This window comes from Rhinolophus sinicus, linkage group LG06, assembly GCF_036562045.2.
Source record: "Rhinolophus sinicus isolate RSC01 linkage group LG06, ASM3656204v1, whole genome shotgun sequence".
NCBI classification, from domain to species: domain Eukaryota; kingdom Metazoa; phylum Chordata; class Mammalia; order Chiroptera; family Rhinolophidae; genus Rhinolophus; species Rhinolophus sinicus.
In genome coordinates this window covers 111,816,758-111,836,250 of record NC_133756.1, presented here as the reverse complement: position 1 = coordinate 111,836,250, position 19,493 = coordinate 111,816,758, and the positions used below count along the sequence as shown (strand labels likewise).

The following is a 19,493-nucleotide window of genomic DNA, read 5'->3' as shown; positions in this document are numbered from 1 at the left end:
TGGTCCCTGGAGAAAAGATCTTGGAACACACATAACTATTCTTACAAGATTCTCTCAGACTAACCGATCCCAGGCTCTCTATTTGGAATTCTATTTGCAAAATGAATGCCTTGCAAAGATGTAGTTAACTCTTAAAAAGCAAACAAAAACTTAAAGCAATTATTTGAGCTCTGTCTTTGACAGTGAAGACAAATGGAGCTGGAAAGATTCCTTTAATAAGAGAATTGTTTGGTAACCTGTTGAGAAGGGAGATAAATCAAGTTGGAAGTAGGATGTAAAAGCAGGCTGTGCTGGTTATTAAATTACTGTCACTCAGCTCCAAATCCAACTTTCTATATTGGATTTTGTGATGCTGGTGCTGGATCTCTGCATAACATTTTCCTCTTTGCCAGCCGGCATCTGTAAGGTTCTGCCGACAGGAGGTACTCTTTCTGGAAGGCAGAAAGAGGGGAGAAGTGACCTTCTTCTTGTTTAATTTTTGTTCTGGTCACTGTCATCCCAGCCAGAGCCCTTTGCCCCAATGATAGTGGTTGATTCTAGCCTCCAGCTTCTTTTGGAACTCCCGTCATTGGCTTCATCTTGTCCCTTCGGTGGTATCAGCAGCAGCCAGGTTTTGCCTCTTTCAGAGGTGAAATGAAGCGCTATGAGGCACCTCCTTAGACTTTCCCTTTGTTCCCTCAGCCTTAGTGGTATCATCTAACTGGTTACCACCTCTGGGTACCTCAAAAGTTCCCTTTTTGCTCTTTCAGCCCTCGCATATCAGCCTAACCAATTCCCTATATTAAATTCCGTCTATTGAAATGCTTACAGTAGTTTCTATTTTCCTGACTAGACCTAGACAGATACACAGACTGTTGTAAAAATATGTAGACATGATCTGGTTTTCTTATCAGTTGAGAACTACTATGTGATCCTTCTGGGCAAAATTTTATAGCCTCCTCCCATTTCTGACATTAACACATGTTTTAGTAAATTTTAGAACATACAGTTTTTCAGAAAGGCCAGATGGTCCCTGATCTGAGAAAAACAGTAGTAAGTGGGGATTTTGACACCTTTCCCTTATAGCTCACCTTTGGAATCGGGCCACTGAGTCTGAGGGAATGCACTCCTTCTATATAGGCTCTATACTCTGTTGCATGTGATGAAAACCCAATTCAAATTAGTGTAAGCCAAAAAGAGATGATATATTCTTTAAGTACTAGAAAATCTAAGAGCAGAGCTAGTTTTAGGTACCAATGAATTCTTGAGTTCAGACATATTAAGACACAGTCTATGCATATCTTGATTTAGGGTTCCTCCTAATCTTCAGGCAGGGTCTTTCAATGCAGTGGTAAAGATGGGTATACAGTTTGTTCTTAGAGTCTGACATATGTCAGTCATTCTTACTGCTTATGATTCCAGAGAAAAGTAAGACGTAATCTCCCATCTTTCATGTTCAAACCTCATAGTCATTGAGCTCATTTGTATGCCTGGGCTACATGTGAACTAACTGCTATGGCCAGAAAGAAAAGATAAAATAATTGGCTATATCTGTTGATATGACCAGTAGATTGGGGAAACAACATATATAGATAGAGAAGCATGGTGAATGATGGTGATAATAGCTACTCTTGTTTGTCTCATTTAATACACAAAACTACCCTGCTATGGTCTGAATGTTTGTGTCCGACCAAAAATTCATGTTGAAATGCCCAATGTGATGGTATTTGGAAGTGGGGCTTTGGGAGGTTCTTCTTCTTCTTCTTCTTTTTTTGAAGTTCACATTTTCTTTACTTATGAGGAAAATACACACATTTAAGAAACTGTTACCCTACGTTGATCCCCAGCCCAGGTATCCATAGTCTCATCAGAAAACTTGGTATTAGGTGGTTGTTTTGTTAGCTGTTCTGTCACTTAAAATCTTATAACCTATTTTAATGACTAAAAGATGAGAGTTAGTTGCATATGTAGTTATGGCTTAACAGGAAGGTGGTTAAATTAGTTTGCTTTTAAGAAGCACAAACAGTATAGATTTAAATGATGGTTTGGCAACAAGTATAAATGTACGGTAAAGAGGCTAGTCTTTTAAGACCAAAGCCAACAGCTATTTTAGTTGATTAAAATACGTTTCACAGCCACAACAATGTGTCTGGCACTAATTCAAAACACATCCAGCAGCTCACTCAACTGCCCACTCTGAGACACTCCTAGCACTGCCAGCTAACAGACCCGGATGTCGGGCTCCATGGAAACAGCTGCACAGACTGCCTCCCCCATGCCACCTTCTGGGTGGTGATCCTCCCCTGTGGTAATGTAGCCACCTGTGGATTTTGCATTGGTGATGATGGTGGCCATATCCAGGGATTTAATGGTAAACAGGTCGATGACGAGGATAGAAATACTTTGCTTGGAAAGATCCTCGGCAGCTGCGAAATCTTCATGCAGAATAACTCCAGCTCCAATAACTGTGACCTTGTTGACGACACTGTGGAGGACGACTTGGCCTGTCCAGTCTCAAAACGTTCTTATTGGGTGTAAATAACAGCACCCAATCGGTCGGCTGGTCTGAATGTAGCACCCTCCCTTGGTATTGGCTGCCAGGAACACTGCCTGCTCCGACGAGATGTCATCACCTGGATAGAAAATGGTGCGGTTGGGAATGGCTCAGAACATGGCAGATCCTCCAGGGCCATCTGGGAGGGGCTGTTTTCACCAATGGATATCCTGCAGTGGGTAATAAGGTTGATGTTGGTTTGAGAGATAGCCCCCATCTGGATCTGATCAAATGCTTGGGTCAAAAAGGCAGTGAAGGTGCTAGCAAAAACAACGGTCCGACCATGGGTGGTGCGTCCCAGTGCCACACTCACCATGTTTTGCTCAGCAATAACATACTCGATGAAGCGCTCTGGGTGTTCCTTCTTGAATATCTCAGAGAAGGTGTAGTTCTTGGTGTCACTGTCCAGCACAAGGACTCTCACTTATGTGGCCCAGCTTAGCCAGAGCCAAACCACATGCTTTCCAAGTAGCTACCTTGTCACCGATTTTGTAAGAAGGTGGAGAGGTCATTTCCATGTTTGTGATGTTGACTGGAGGCAAGACTTCAATAAGGGGTTTTGGTTCAAGATTCCTGTTGGTCTGTATTTGTCTCTCCATTAGTTTGACAATTGCATGTCTCTTTCTTTTGGCATTAGCTTTCCATACCAATTTTCTGCATCTTCAGTGCTTGGAATGCCGCGGCCCTTGGAGATCTTGGCAACTATAGCAGTGGTTTTGTTCCTCACTTGAGTTGCTTGCCAGAACACCTGTCACAGAGCCTCCAGGTCGTGGCCATCCACCATGAAAGTATTCCACCCAAAGTCTTTGCAGCACTTCTGATAGATGTCTAGGCAGTGCTTGAGGGGCAAGGTGCCACTGTGGCCCAGGTGGTTCACATCGAAGATGGCCACGAGATTGTCCAGATTGTAGTGGAGAGTGAAGGCCAACGCCTCCCAGACGGAGCCTTCCGAGGACTCGCCATCTCCCACGAGGCAGAACACTCGGTAGCTGGCCTTGTCAAAGTATTTGCCAGTATATGCCATCCCACACGCGGCCCCCACTCCTTGTCCAAGCCATCGAGTTGTCATATCAACAGTCTCTTGTAGAGGATGAATCGGTCGGTCATTGTTCGGGTTCTCTGGGTCCGTCTGTTTATATCTCAGGACAGGAAGAACTGCACGGACATGATCTCAGCAGCACTGCTGCATGGCATGGGGTGGCCGGAGCTCAAGGCACATGTGGCCTGATGGAGTGGAAGCACAGGCGATTGGCCATGTCCTGCAGTACCTCAGAGTCAATGCGTCAGGCCATGGCAGCGCTCGCCTCAGGGTCGGACATAGCTGCGATCACTTCGGTGTCTGAGGAGCAAGTGCCTGGGAGGTTCTTAAGTCATGAAGGTGGGGACCTCTTGACTGGGATTAGTGCCCTCATAAAAGAGAGCCCAGAGAGTTCCCCAGCCCTTCCGCCATGTGAAGGCACAGCAAGAAGGTTCTGTCTATGAAACAGGAAGGGACCCTCATCAGACTCCAAGTCAGCTGGTGCCTGGATATTGAACTCCCCAGCCTCTAGAACTATGAGAAATAAATGCTGTTGTGTATAAGCTATCCAATGATGGTGTTTGGTTATAGCAGCCTGAACACACTAACGACCTATGGTATAGATATTACTAAACCTACTTTAACCCATTAAGACACAGAGGCTGAGGGGGGTTAAAATGCTTGCCCAAGAAACTCATTTGTGAGTTGGATTCAAGTTCAGGTCTGATAACTCCCGAGCGCCTGTTGTTTCCATCCTAATACATTGCTTATCCTATAAAACCGTGTCCAAGAGAGAAACCGAGGGTCACAGTGACGTCATATTTGGTTTTTGGTCCTGGAGGGTTGAACTTGGACCTAAAGACAGAAAATATAGTTCAAGAGAATAGAGAAGAAGTGAGGAGTCAAACGGGAATGAGATGGGGTCGTCCAGGGCTTACACTGGCTGAGATGTGGCTGTGAGCAAAGACTCTGGATGTAAAGGGCTTATCATCTTCCAGGTGCTGGTTGCCCAAGCAGTACCAGTGATTTGTTTGGCTCACAGTGAGCGGTTGATGTTTTGTTCTAGATGAAGCCACAACTTCTCTTGACTTAACTCCAGTTAGCCCTGGCGTCATTGCAGTCCTGAGGTACCTACATGGAGCTTTCTTCTTCCGCAGCAGCTTTCCTCCCTCTGACTCTTCCTGCCCTCACCCTTCATCTAAGCATCGGGATGAAATGTACTCATCCTGGAGAGTGTGGGTGTGTGCTTTCCTGAGCTGTGTACAGGTTAATCACAAGAGACACACTCCGTCTCTCCTAGGCAGAGTTGACCTTGTTGGATAGACTCACTCAGCCTGATTTTCCACAGTTCCTGACAACAGGCTCAGGGATGAGTTTGGGTATGAGCAAGGTCTGATTCAGGGAAAAGAGTACACAGGTGTAAACACTATTTGTTTTTGAATCAACAGATACTAACTGAGATTCCAGCATATTCCTGGTACTGTGCTATGTCTTAGGATGAGTGGAGGCAGAAAGGAGAAAGAAGAACAAAAAGTAGAAGACTAGTCCCTGCCAACGAAAGCCTTTCTAACTGGACTTCAGTACAAGAAAATTTGAGAGAGTATTTGAGGGTGAGATGATCAAATATAATGGCTACAGTGCTCAATCATTTGACAAATCTTTATTAGATGTCTCCTATATGCCAGGCAATATGCTGGGCACTGGCAGACACAATTATTTTCCTTAAGGAGCTTAAGTCTAGAAGGAGATGTTTACAAATAGGTGAAAGGGGTGAAATGCGAACATTTTTGGGTGTCAGTACTAAATGATGTCATTACACTGGCCTTTGCCTTTTGAACTGAGGGTACAAACATGAATAAGGACAAAAATTTCATCCTTTAACAAGATCTCATACTAATGGTAATGACAATCATGTAAATAGATATTTTCTTTTTTTATTTATTACATGTATTGGGGTGACATTGGTTAGTAAAGTTACATCAGTTTCAGGTGTACAATTCTGTATTACATCATCTATATATTGCATTGTGTGTTCTCCACCCAGAGTCAGTTCTCCTTCCATCACCATATAAAATATGATCAATATAAGTATGAACCAAGTACCATGGGGACTCAGATAAAGGAGAATGAAGTGTGGGTGGCAAAGGTGGGCATGATCAAGGGAGAAGGAAAATTTGGGATAGAATGATGGAAGAGTAGGCATGTGCCTAATGGATGAGACATTACAAGCAGAGAGCAGCATATGAACTGTCACTGCAATATAAAAAAATCATGGGGGCGTTTGGCACCTGCAAGTAGCTGTCCAAGTTTGGGGTGATTAAGAGTGAGTGGTGGGAGATGAAGCCAGAGAGGCAGGTAGGGGCCAGATCTTAAAGCGCCTATAGGCCATCCAGTAGAGAGCTTAGATTTTATCTAGAAACAATGAAGAATCACTGAAGCATTTTAAGATGGGAAATGAATTTAATAGTTTTGAAATGTAGGAGGAAGATGACATTTGCGGCAAGGGGACCTGTGAGAGGGTCATTTTAATCAATCAGGTAAGAGACAATGGTTCGGCAGTAGGCATGGGGATGAAGAGGAAAGAACTAAGTCTAGAAATACTTGGGAGTTAGTATTTTCAGGACTTGGGTATGTGGAGTGAGGGAGGAGAAATGATCTAGAAGAGTCCATGTTTCTTACTTGGGCAGTTGGGTGCATGGTGCTGTCATTTACCGAGATTTGGGATGTGGGAAATGTGATGGTTAATTTTTTGTGTCAACTTGGCTAGGCTGTTTGCTCAAACACCAGTATGGATGTTGCTGTGAAGATATATATATACACTCACACACACATAGTTTTAGATATGGTTAACATTTAAATCAGACTTTGAGTACAGAAGATTACCCTTCATCATGTGAATGGATCTCATTCAATCAATTGAAGTCCTTAAGAGAAAAGCAGGTCCCAGATGGCCTGCGGACACAAGCTGCAGTAGAAACAATTCCCTGAGTCTCCAGCTTGCCAGCTTGTCCTGCAGATTTTGAACTTGCCAGCGCCCACTGTTGTGTGAGCCAATCCCTTAAGATAAATCTCTCTTTCTCTCTCTATATATATCCTACTGGTTCTGTTTCTCTGGAGAACTTTTACTAATACAGAAGGATGTCTTTTTAATTCAAGTCTATGACTCAGAAATGCTTTCCTGAAGCAATAGTCCAGGGTTTTTAAAAGAAAAAGTGAAGGCTTGTTTTTGCTGTTTATGCCAGTGTATATTGTGGTTCAATATCAATGTTGTTTATTTGTTGAACAATGTTTCCTATACTTTGGTTGTTGTATATTACAGAAAGTGGGATATACTTGTATCATGCTCGCCAGTAATAAAATCCACCACACACAGTAACTTCTAGTTATTTTATCGAAGCCAGAGTTGTTGACTGGTGGTTTCTTTGGAAGTTATACAAATAATTTGTACTTGTAAAGAAGCGTTGGAAATACTTCTCGAAAATGTACACATTTGAGATAAATGTCTAAAAGGGTACAACTACAAGACTATTATGTTACTCTTATTACATCTCTGGGAGGAGAAGTGGGTCTTTCAGTGGTTGATGGGAGATGGTAGGGTGGATTAGATTCTCCTACAAAACTACAGTTGGAGAGATCTGGAACAGGGAGAACTTTACATGATTTCTTAAAGCTTTAATATTTCTTAATTCATTTCATTTCCTCAAGAGCAAAACTTTGGGATCAAACAAATCTAGGTCCTCTACTTATTATCTTTGTGACTTTGGGCAGGTAAATCCACTGCTTTGAGCCTCAGTTGCAATGTCTATAAAACATACCAGTTACGGTTTTGGGAAGGATTCATTAAAATATTATTTATAAGGTGCACTCAAGTAAATACAACTTTAAAAAGAATTATTCCTTAAATGTATTTGTTCCCTCGTAGACTTTCAAATTCAAGATTCCCCAAAATAGTTACATATCATTGGTCTGTTGGATCTTGTGGCATTTTCTTCTCTCCAAAATGGAATTTACACCTGAAATTTTCTCAAGAATGAAGGGAACTGACAGAAGGCAGACATGACATCTTTATGGTTAAATTATTCAGGCTGAAGAATAAGCCTTATTTTACGAGGAATAAAACTGTATGTTCATATATATCTACTGTTCCCTCTTTCATGGACGTCTCCTACTCATTTTTCAAATCTCAGGTCAATACCACCTTCTAATGGAGCCCTGCCTGTCCTTGCCCAGCCCTTCCTTGTATTTCAGCAGCACCTTGATCCTTCTATGCACATGTCCGGAGAGCCGCAGTCAAATTTTGTTCTATAAATGAATAGCAGCCTATTTATTCTGTAGAGTTGTTCGGTGGGTGGCCCTTGTGTTTATCGCAGTATTTACTATGTTGCTTATAATCATCTATTCTCATGTTTGTATCCCTTTCTAACAGGAGCTCTTTTAAGGGCAAAGACCATACTCAACTTTCTAACTTCCAGGATCTGGCACAGTGCCTGGAACATTGTTGAAGGAAAGAATGAGTGGATGGATGGATGGATGGATGGATGGATGGATGGATGGATGGATACAAATCTTTAATGAGTTACAATCAGGACCATGTGATAAATATTATTTTCCATCACCCATTGTTCTGAATCATGTCTACATCTCTCCAAGTACTACTGAGGGCACTGCCATCTGACTTTAAAACTTATGACATTTAAGAATTCTGCAATTCCATTCTCAGACTCTATGCATCATAGTCAGATTCAATAAGGCAGCTTCTGTATATAAAAGTAGGATGAGGTAGGAGGACCAGGAGTAGAAATTGTGACTAGTTTTTAATGAGGTTAACCGTTCTGAATATCAAGTTGGTTTGCATTCCATTAGCAATTCTCATCCACGGTTTGAAATGCTCACAGAGTCAGGATTTCAATCACTTATACTTTGACTTCCTGTTGAGTGGAGATTATTAATTGCCTCCTTTCTCATCAGAGGACCCCGTACAACTGCAGCCTTTACTTTCAACCTATCCCCTATTGCCAGCTCCCATCTGAACCAACTCCATTTTTATGTAATCAAAGACTGTGAAGTTAAATCTAGAGCAAAGGGAAAGGAAAACCTGGAAAACAGAGTCATGGTCTTGTTAGACACAGGTTCCGTACCACAATTTTGCAAAGAAGTCATTGTAGGAGGGCTACAACAGCCTCCCAATAAGTAGAGCCCATAACCCCATCTCCCATCCCAACTGGCTCTCTCCCCATACTCTCTCACTGGCCCTCAATGGGGACCTGGCCTGCGGAAACTTCCGGAAGCATCTGTGCCAGAACACTGCTAATGCACTACCCGCTCTATCACTTTTAAACTGTGGGCCTCTCCCCACCCAAAAGGAGCCACCACTCGGAATCTGTGTGTCTGATTCCTTTGCTTTTGGTTACAATTTTAGTTACTGGTAAAATGTGTGCATTCCTAAGCAATATAGTGTTAAGTTTGTTAGTATTTGAGCTTTAGGAAACATGTATCATGCTGAATGTTTTCTTCTGTGACTTGCTTTCTTTCCTTCAGCATGTTTTTGGGATTCATCCATGTTGATATGTATAATGGTAACTCATTCATTTTCATTGCTGGTGGAATCCCACTGTATGAATGTACTGGTCCTCAAGCTTTAGTAAAATCCCCTGGAGGCTGATGTGTTTGCAAACATAGCCTGTTTTGCTTGTTTTTATAAAGGTAATGGGATATATATAGTTCATTAATTATATAACTCTCCCCCTTTAGAGTCTTGAGAAGCATTTGTAGTTAAATGCATGCACATTTGTGGTTAAAATGTAGAAAATATTCATACTATGTGGAATAATAAAGACACTGAATAACCTCATGTTAGTTCGTGTCAGGCTCCTGCCAATAATTATGAAGTCACTTTCAGTTTCCAAAGTTTAGGGGTTATAGGCCTACTGCATAATTATTTTTCTATTCTCTTTTTGATGGAGACATTTGGTTGGTTTCCAGTTTTTATTGTTATTACATGTAATGCTACTGAAAACATCTGAATATGGCTGCCTCCACTCACGAGGCTCTTTGGAAGGAAGGGCTGGATCTTATTTATCTCCATTGCTTAGGACAGGACCTCAGGAAATGTGTTTTGAATGAATAAATAAGTTCTCAGACACTTCACTCTTCTTGAAAATTATGAAGCCATATCAAAACCACAAAAAACGAGTCCCAAGACAGGAGCTCAGTTCACCAATGCTGTTAAGAGAGGGCTGCAATAAATCAAACAAATAAAATCCCCAAGCTACTCCAGGAGCATTTTCCTCTATTACTAGTTAGATAGAATGCCCCTATGTGTCTCTCTGTTAAACCATTACAGGTCTTTCAAGGACATCCTATTACTTTTAAGCATAAACATAGTAAAATTTATCGTGGCACCTCCAACCCCCTCTTTTCTTACCCTGGCTTCAGGGGCTTTATGTAAAGCATGAAAAGTCAAATATAGACCAATGGACGGGAAAGTGGGGAAGTGGCTTCTCTGAATTAATTGGACAAAACCCTGAATTCCATCAATTACAATCTCTTCCTGTGTTTCATGTGGCTTAAGAGCAACAGGGATTGCAGAGTAGGTGCAGACCGTACTCAGGAATTAGTTTGAAGTTCCTTGATGGATGTATTTCCATTCCCACTCAGGAGCCCAGGGAAGGAGAGGAGCCATGAGAGGAAATACCACATGAGCTCAGCTTTAGGGATGGGCATGATGTGTCCTTTCTCTTCCCTGGATGCAAGCTTATTTTTCTCTTCCCAGGATTTGTTCCTAACCTTTTTGCCTGCAGGTCTAGATCATCCATCAATCTCTACAAAGAACACTGCGACTGTTTTAAGGGGTTTTTATAATTTTACTGATAAGTCAAAAGGAAAATGTTTGAGTCATACTGAACTGGATGTTTCAAGTCTTTGAAAAAGTTGCTTTTCTATTCATTGGACATCATTCATTCCACAAACACCCTATATATTAAGCTTTTGCTGGGTGCTGAAGATGCTAAGATAAGTGAGACAGAATCCCTAGGATGGTTAATTGTATGTGTCAACTTGTGTGGGCCACTGTACCCAGATATTTGGTCAACATTATTCTAATTGTTTCTCTGAGAGTGTTTTCGGATGAGATTTACATTTAAATTGATGGACTTTGAGTAAAGCAAATTGCCCTCCATAATGTGGGTGGGCCTCATCCAATCAGTTGAAGACCTGAATAGAAAAAGAGTGACCTCCTTCCCTGAGCAAGGGGAATTTGCTAGCAGACTGCTTTCAGACTTCACCTGTAACATTGACTCTTCTTGGTTCTACAGAACACTGCCTTTGGACTCGAATTCCAACTCTTTCCTGACTCTCCAGCCTGTCAGCCTCCTCTGTCAGATTTCAGATTCACCAAACCTCCATAATCACAGGAACCAATTTCTTCAAATAAATCACTACACACACACACACACATCCCTTCTATTGGTTCTGTTTCTAGTCAGTCTCATGTATAAAGAGTAATGAGAGCACAGACAAAGAAGCGTTTGTACTCCTCTGGGGATACTTCGGGACAGCTTTCCAGAAAATATTTTCTAGGAGAGCCTTAGGCAAGAGGGATCAATATGTGAAGGTCCAAAGGTGTGGGAAAACAGAATGTGTTCTGAGGGCCATTGGTGTAGGAGGAAGTGGTGCAAAACAGAAATTCAAGGGGTAGACATTGAATAGACTACTCAAAAGTTAAGAAACAGCAATAACATGTCTGTGCATACCTGTGGACAGACAGACTCTCCTTCGAGACAAGGACTGGAAAGGAGCTCATTTTGCACTAAAGTCCAGAGCTGAAAGCAAGGCAAACAAATGCCGAGCTAGCACCCCTGTCAAACCCAGATGAAACTGGCCTGCCTTACAGAATTTGAGAGCTGCGGGGAGCTCCACATCTATGTCATGGTCTCCCCCTTAACTCCTATGATTAGGATGGTCTTCCCTGTATGGCATTCCAGGGCAGGATGTCACGGTGGATATTTGTTAAGAAGCACTGATGTTTAATACACTTTGCTCATTGTCTCAAATCCACTGGTGCGTGATTTTGAGAAGCAAGGGCTTATTCTTATAGCTATAATGACATAAGTAAATAGGCTTAGAAGAGAAGGAGGAGAGAGAAATGGCAGTCCATTAAGATACAGAGTCAATTGAGAATTCTGCCCCATTTTCTCTGAGAAGTTGAGGAGAAAAAGCTAAAAGTTGATACTGAGAGGGAAATGATAGAAACGCGAATCAAAAACTCCAGACCCCCAGGCTAGAGATTGATGAGGATTGAAAGTAGATCGTATACTTAACTTAATTGTGATGAAGTAGCTATAATTAGGTTAAGGGAAATTTGGAGTGTAAGCTTTTCGAGGTTATCTAGACCTGTATGAGTTTTCCGAATGGAAATATTGAGCAGATAGTGAGCACTGCTTTGAGAGTCTGATTTGTCACAAGGATAGGTGAGAGCCTAGAGTGGAGGCTGGGAGAAGTGTTTTGTCTCAGCTTGGCCCTGTTTGAGCACCTTTCCCACCACTCCTGTGCCTGTAAGTTCCCCTACATCCTTAGACCAGGAGTGCCCCAAAAATGTATACACATGACTTGCATTCATCTTTTGCTATCGGTATATATTGAGTGTTCCAATTTTAATACAGTTTTTTCCTTTCTTAAAATATGTATCCATTGTTTTGGAACCCTCTGTGTGTATCCCCTGCAAAGGCTCTCCCTGTGTCGTGCTCTCTGACTCGCCTGATTCCATCCATGGCCTACAGGAACGATTGCCTGTCAGCTCCAGCAACAACTTGATAGACCTTTCTCATTTCCAAAGCCTGCACTTTGACAGATGCAATTTTTAACGACATTTCAAAGTAAATTGAATAGAGCTTGTAACAGCAACATTACATGATTGTCCCTTGAGTGGGCATGTTTTCAGAGCCTGTAGCATCTAGAAAAGGGCTTTGCTTGGTAAACTACATCCTGTGGAGATGTCAAGGAGGAAACTTCAATTTGCTTTCAACTGTCAGTACCAATGTTATCTATTGCACCTACAACACACATATGAAAGTTCAAGCTGCACAAAGAATTGACGATGACCTTAGAGTAAGTCTGTGTGTGTCGATGAGGTTGAAAATGACTCCGGTGTATGGACACCAGCCTCTCCTCATCAAGGTATCATGGGGGAAGATAAAAGTACTGGCCATCAAATATTACTTCATTTTCACCTGCGTGAAGATTAAGACTTGTTTTTTTTTTTTAATTAAAAAATGTTTAGTAAGCACCTACAGTGTTCCAAAGTGTTCCAAGACTCTAGATCATGGGGATAGCAGTGAGTAAAACAGACAATGTTGTTTATGATTGTTGATGACAGGTTTTGTAACTGGCTCTTTGGTCTTAGATAAGTCACTTAATTTCTTGGAGCTTCTGTGTTCTCATCTGTAAAATGGGGATGCAGGAATTGCCTACCTAATGGAGTTTGGTGAGGATGAAAAAGGTAATGTTTGTGACACTAAAAGTCTAGCATTGAAAGTCCATCAAAATCTGGCCATTAGTGTCCTATCTCACCTTGTCTTGTACCGTTCCTCTAAACGAACCCTTCACTCCATCCCAACTGGTATGCCCAGGAAACCTTACATGTGCCATGCCTTTGCTCACCTGGTTTTTCCTTCCTGCAATGCCAGCATCGGTTTTTTCTGCTTGTCCAAGGAATAGGAAGTTTGCAGAACTCAGCTTGAATCCCATCACTTTCCTGAAACCTTCCTAGACGGTCTTAGCTGTGATGATTGCTGCTCCCCTGAACGCATCTAACTCCTGTAGCATCTTATCAAGTGGTTAACACCACCCCCTTGGACAGCTTAATATTTTGTGCATGGAACAGAGATTTTAGGAGATTTAATAAAATGAAGTTTATACATTATGAAAGAATGGTGTTCATGGCTATAAATATGTGATGCCAGACTATTAATTTAATTTTCTGGAGGCCATATCAATGTGTTGCCTAATTCAACCCTGAAATCTGCATGGAGTTAACTTACTTATTCCCAGGAAAGACCCTTAGCAGAACCTGATTGTAAGGCAAGATGATAAAATTAGGAAGAAAAATGAAATTAGAAGCTGTAGGGACAGAGTCCCAGAGAGCAGTTTCCAGGCTCTCGACCTCACGTGGAAAGGTGCTGGCTCCGGTAGTAGATGGCCATCAGCTGTAACCAGTTAGCCATTAGCCACTAATATAACTGCCATGGCTAAGCTAGCAAGCGCAGATTGAAGCTAGCAAGGTAGTGGGTTGGTTGGAAGAGAAGCAGATGGCAGATTGTGGCGTCTGCTTCCTGTGTCTCCAATCCAGCCACCAGTGAGACTATAGGTATGAACCCACTATCCACGGCTCCGTTAGTGTTCCTTTTTGGCCTCACCATATCCTGTGTTCTTGTGCGGGGAGTGGGAGCTGAGTCCCTGCATGACAGAAGCCTTGAGCTTAGAGGAAGAATGGGGGTCACAAACACACAGACGAAAGGGGTGGCTGACACAGGGTGAAGGTTTGCCAGGGAAGTTCTATCTGAATTTCCTTCCTAAAGCTACAGGTGTGAGGGTCAGTGTCAGATTTAAGCATCATTTCACAATGTTCTATTAGAAATAGAAGATTAAAAGCTTAAAAGCTGCTGGGGCCTTCTCAGCTGGGCAAGGAAAAGGGCACAGTCTTGGGAGATAATGTTTTCAGACAACGGTTCTGAGTCTCTGGCTTGAATCAGAATTGCCTGGCGGGCTTATGAAAACAGTTGCCTGGCCTACACCCAGTTTCTGATGGTAGGTCTGCGGTGGGGCCTGAAAATTTGCATTTCTAACAAGTTCCCAGGTGATACTGATGCTGATAATCTGGGGACCACTCGGGAGAACTACTGATGTAGGAGAAGCTTGATTGACTTTTACTCATTTGGGGTAGATTTCCTTCCTCTTCTCCCTACCCTCTGCCTCTTACTCTTTTCAGGAGCTCCTCATCAGTGTTAGGGTTGATTTTGTTTTCTTTCCAGGTGATGTGGAGTGGGGGGAATTCAAAATCAGGCAGCTGCCACTGTTCTCCAAACCTAGACGATCCTGGGAGGCATACCGTTCTGACTGAATGAAAGCTAACCCCAGGAGAACTACATCTAAATAGTTGCCCTATCTGCTGAGCTCGAGTGTATGTCTGATTGGCTCTCGGTTTATTCTGGTGGTGGGCTGAGTTCAGCTGTGTGAGGATGAAATGCTAGGCTCCTGTCTTCAAGTGCTGTAAACATCGTCTGTTGCATCTCTCCCAAGCAAACAGACCTCCCCCGCCTGCCGCCTTTACATTTACCCTCCTTTGTCGTCTTTCTTTCTTTATGTCCGTGTTGTGCCCTCTTCCGACTCTTCCTGCTTCTCTCTTGAAATCACGCAACTGTCAAAAGCAGGCCATGCTCTTAGAGCTTTCCATCACCTACTGCCAACCCCACATTCTTACTGAGGACTGTTTGATGCCAGATTGGTACAGGGACTTAATCTTACGAGCCTGCTTTGTGTTTAGTTAATGTAGACGTATTTGTTTGTCTGACCTGGGAATGAGTTATAGCTATTTTTGACATGTTCCTAAGGCCAAGCGAAAAAAAACATAAAAATAATGATTTAGAATGACCAGCTTCCGAACTCTATAGACATAAATGATGGCTCATGGCTTTATTTACATTTCAGTGCAACCATTGCTGGATGTACTCAGTACAATTAAGCCTCTGGGGACACATCTAGCCAGTGCCTTCTTTGAGTCAAGAAAATTGAATCAATATACAGTCAGTTCCTGTATTAACATGCAATTTAGGAGGCATTTATGCTGAGCTCAAAAATCTAATTAGTGTTTTCCTGTTTGGAGCGTAGTGACTGTTTATTCTATTTTCAGTTCACCTGAGTCTGTAATAAGTTCTCATGCTTGATTTCCATTCAGATGGTGGTGACACTTTGCCTTTCATCCCCAGCCTTTTCACAAAGTACCCAGGAACCCAATGTACCAGAAACAAATGTCAAAGAAGACTCAAAATGAGGACTTTTGATTAAAATACTTAGTTCCCCCACATCATTAATAGAAAGGAGCTAATAGATTTTATTATATCAACAATAAGGAGACATTTGAAAGGTGCTTTGCTGGGGGCTTCTCACCAAGGGCTGCTTCCCATCTGTGGCTCTGAGTGTCCTTTGTGATGTGATGATGAGGCTATAAACTAGCTATAAACTGCTGTGGTTACAGTACGGTTGGGTTCACAGAAATGTTGGAGGCCATAATTCTGCTTCTACCTCAACTAAGTCCTGCTGATGTTTGTGGGTGTTTTCAAGCTTCTTTCTCAACCTATTTGTCTATGTGAGGTCATGTAAGGCTGAGCTCATATACCAAGGGGCAGAGTCAGTGAGGATAGGAAGCTGCCTTCCAAATGGCTATGGACCCCATGAGGTCACCCAATGGGTAGGCATGAGTGGTTACTTGTGAAGCACATGAAGCAAGCGTATTGATATTTCCGGTACACGCAAATAACTGGACCTTCAGAATATAGGATATATGTATTTGAATTGTGTAGCTAGCTGTATGTTACAGGAAAATGAGTCAATCTCAAGTATTGCTTTTTTTTTGTTTTTATATTGATAACTCAGTAGAAAGCAAGCTTAATAGTCTATGCACACATTTAAATGTTTAAAACCATATTCTCCCATTTAAAACTTGAAACTTTGTAACACTGAAGTATGTGTTACAGGGTTGCAGTGGTTACAGTGGGATTATGTCCTTCTGTTTGAAGGCACGTTTTGTCTTGCTTGTCCCTGTGATATTAGCAGACATTGACAATCTTTGACTACCTCTGTTGTATCACTTGAAGTTGCAAAACGGTGATTTCTTATTGCATCATTTCTTCTTAATCTATTAGCTGGAATTAGTTTTATAAAGAGACACTTATAAACTCTTCAGTTACCTTTCTATACAGCGTGTACAGGAAAGAACATCTTCCAAGATTTTTTTAATGTGTCATAAGTCATGGCTCTAAACATGTATGATGCAATCCAATCAACTGCAGATATTATTCTTATTGAAGGTTGAATTGTCCCATCTTTGTCCAGAGGGAACCTCAAGTTGGCTTCTGAGTCCTTTTGTAGCAACCCCATTTCAGAGGAACATTCTCTCACCCCAAGCTGTATAGGATTCTGATAGCAATCCTGGCTGGAGATGAGCTTCAGATCACAAATTAAAAACCCATAAGGAAACAATGAGCAAGAATCAACAGACATAAAAACAGGAGAAATAGAGCGCCAAGAATTATATAACATAGAAAAATCTGAGAGACTCTAGATATATTTTTAAAGATAGTTAAATAAATACAAAAAAGAAATTGAAATCCTAAGAAAAGAAAGAGATACTTCACAAAAAAGAGGAGGTGGATTTAAAAAGTTCTAAGTAGGGTTTATAAAAACAAAAACAAAAATAAATCATGATTTAGACCTCTAAATAGGAAAGATATGATAATTTCAAAAAATACCTCAATAGGTGGGTAAAACAATTTCTTCAATTTACTTTAAGAACCACCCACTGAGTCCAATCTAGAAGCACAGAGGAAATGAACACAGAGAGTGAAAGATATGGACAATATGGTGGAAATATTAATAAATGAGGAAGAGAGAAGGGTAAGTTTAATGGACTTAATAGGAGTTCCAAAAACAGAGAACAGATAACATTTGAGAAATAATGACTGAGAATTTTCCAGAACTTATGTAAGACATCATTCAGATTTAAGAAGCCTAATAAATCCCAAACAGTATTAATAATAATTATTATAATAAAATAAGTACTATAGCAAAATACAGTGAAAATGCAAAACACCAAAGATAAATCTTCAACACAAAAAAATCTGAAACAAAACCAGAAGGAAAAACAGATTATTCAAAGACTTCTCAGTGTCAACAATAAAAGCCAGGAGACAGTGGAGTAAGTATCTTCTAAGTGCTGAGCGAAAGTACTCAGAACTGCCAACTTAGAAGCCTATACATAGTTTATCAGTTGATGGGTATTTGGCTGTATCCCCCTGTGGCTATTGTGAATAATGGTGCTATGTACATTCATGTAGAAGTTTTTGTGTGGACATGCATTTCCTTTCTCTTGATTATATATCTAAGAATGCAATGGCTGGGTAATATGTGTAACTTACTGTTTAACTTTTTGAGGAACTACCAGACTGTTTTCCAAAGAAACAATGTATTGTTTTTGGATACCCTTGGTCATTCACAAAAATGTGAACGAATTCACAAGACTCAGAAAAGAAAGCAAAGAAAGGTTTTATTAAAAGTCAGGCAATGAGGAAGCCAGTGGCAGTGTCTAGAGAAGATGGCTGCCTCAAACTCCAGGTTAGTTTTTCTTATACAGGTAAGTGTAGGTAATTTTCTTACAGCAGGAGATGTGATATACAAACTCAGGACATTTGACATACAAGGTCTGACAATTAAGTTCGTGAACTTGTTCAGCCGATGTTGCTAATCTTTTTTTGACAGGCTCAGGGATCATTCACTATGAATTTGTACCAACTGGACAAACAGTTAACTAAGTTTACTATTTGGAAGTGCTGAAAAGGCTGCATGAAAAGTTAGATGAAAACAATCTGAACTTTTTGCCAACAACTCATAGCTCTTGCATCCCGACAATGCACCAGCTCACACAGCCTGTCTCTGAGGGATTTTTTAGCCATTAAACAAATAACTGTATTGGAACACCCTCCCTACTCACCTCATCTGGCCCCCAATGATTTCTTTCTTTTCAATAAAGGAAATATTGAAAGGAAGACATTTTGATGACATTCAGGGTAATACGACGACAGCTCTGATGGCCATTCCAAAAAAAGAGTTTCAAAATTGCTTTGAAGGGTGGACTAAGTACTGACATTGGTGCATAGCTTCCCAAGGGGAGTACTTGGAAGGTAACCATAGTGATATTCAGCAATGAGGTATGTAGCACTTTTTCTAGGATGAGTTAGTGAACTTAATTGCCTGACCTCACTGAGGTCATTTGATTGACATGTGCAGGTTATATAACTGGTTTCTTTCTGCGCATGCTCTTATCCAGAATGCACACAGAAAAATCCACCATGGGGGGAGAGGGGGGAAGCCATAATGTTCATTTTATTCTAATTGTATTATAATGAGTCTGGAGTTCATGCTAAAGGCAGGCTCCAGCAGTCTGCACAGGTGCCAAAAACTGGACAGTTCTGGTTGGGGTATTATCTCCTTTTTCTAGGGGTATTTCTTTTTTTTTTTTAAATTAAAGTTTATTGGGGTGACAATTGTTAGTAAAGTTGCATAAATTTCAGGTATGCAATTCTGTATTACATCATCTATAAATTCCATTGTGTGTTCACCACCCAGAGTCAGTTCTCCTTCCATCACCATATATCTGACCCCCTTTACCCTCATCTACCATCCCCCTCCTCCCTTACCCTCTGGTAACCACTAAACTATTGTTTGTGTCTATGAGTTTTTGTTTCTCATTTGCTTGTCTTCTTTTGTTGATTTTGGTTTATATACCACATATCAGTGAAATTATATGGTTCTCTACTTTTTCTGTCTGACTTACTTTATTTAGCATTCTAGAGGTACTTCAACAGAAAAAATTTATCTCCAGGAGCTGGGCCTGGGCGGTTCCTGGGAAGTGCATGCAGATGGTGTAAAGTACTGATCAAATCACCTTCTGCCAGCCCCCTCAGGCTCACTTTTTATCTCTTTTCCTGTCTCATCAAGGAAGTTGCACCATTTTAATATTCCCACCAGCAGTGCATGAGGGTTCCAATTTCTCCACACCCTCATTAACACTCATTATTTTCCATTTTTTTTCTTTTTAAATTATTATAGCTATCCTAGTGTGTGTGAGCTGGTATCTCATTGTGATTTTTATTTGCATTACCCTAATTACTA

The 19,493-nt window shown here is 41.2% G+C and overlaps 1 pseudogene; it reads right to left on the bottom strand.

Moving 5' to 3' along the window:
- Positions 1-2,088: 2,088 nt before the first annotated feature.
- On the bottom strand, positions 2,089-3,852 carry LOC109458680 (transketolase-like protein 1; annotated as a pseudogene).
- Positions 3,853-19,493: the final 15,641 nt, after the last annotated feature.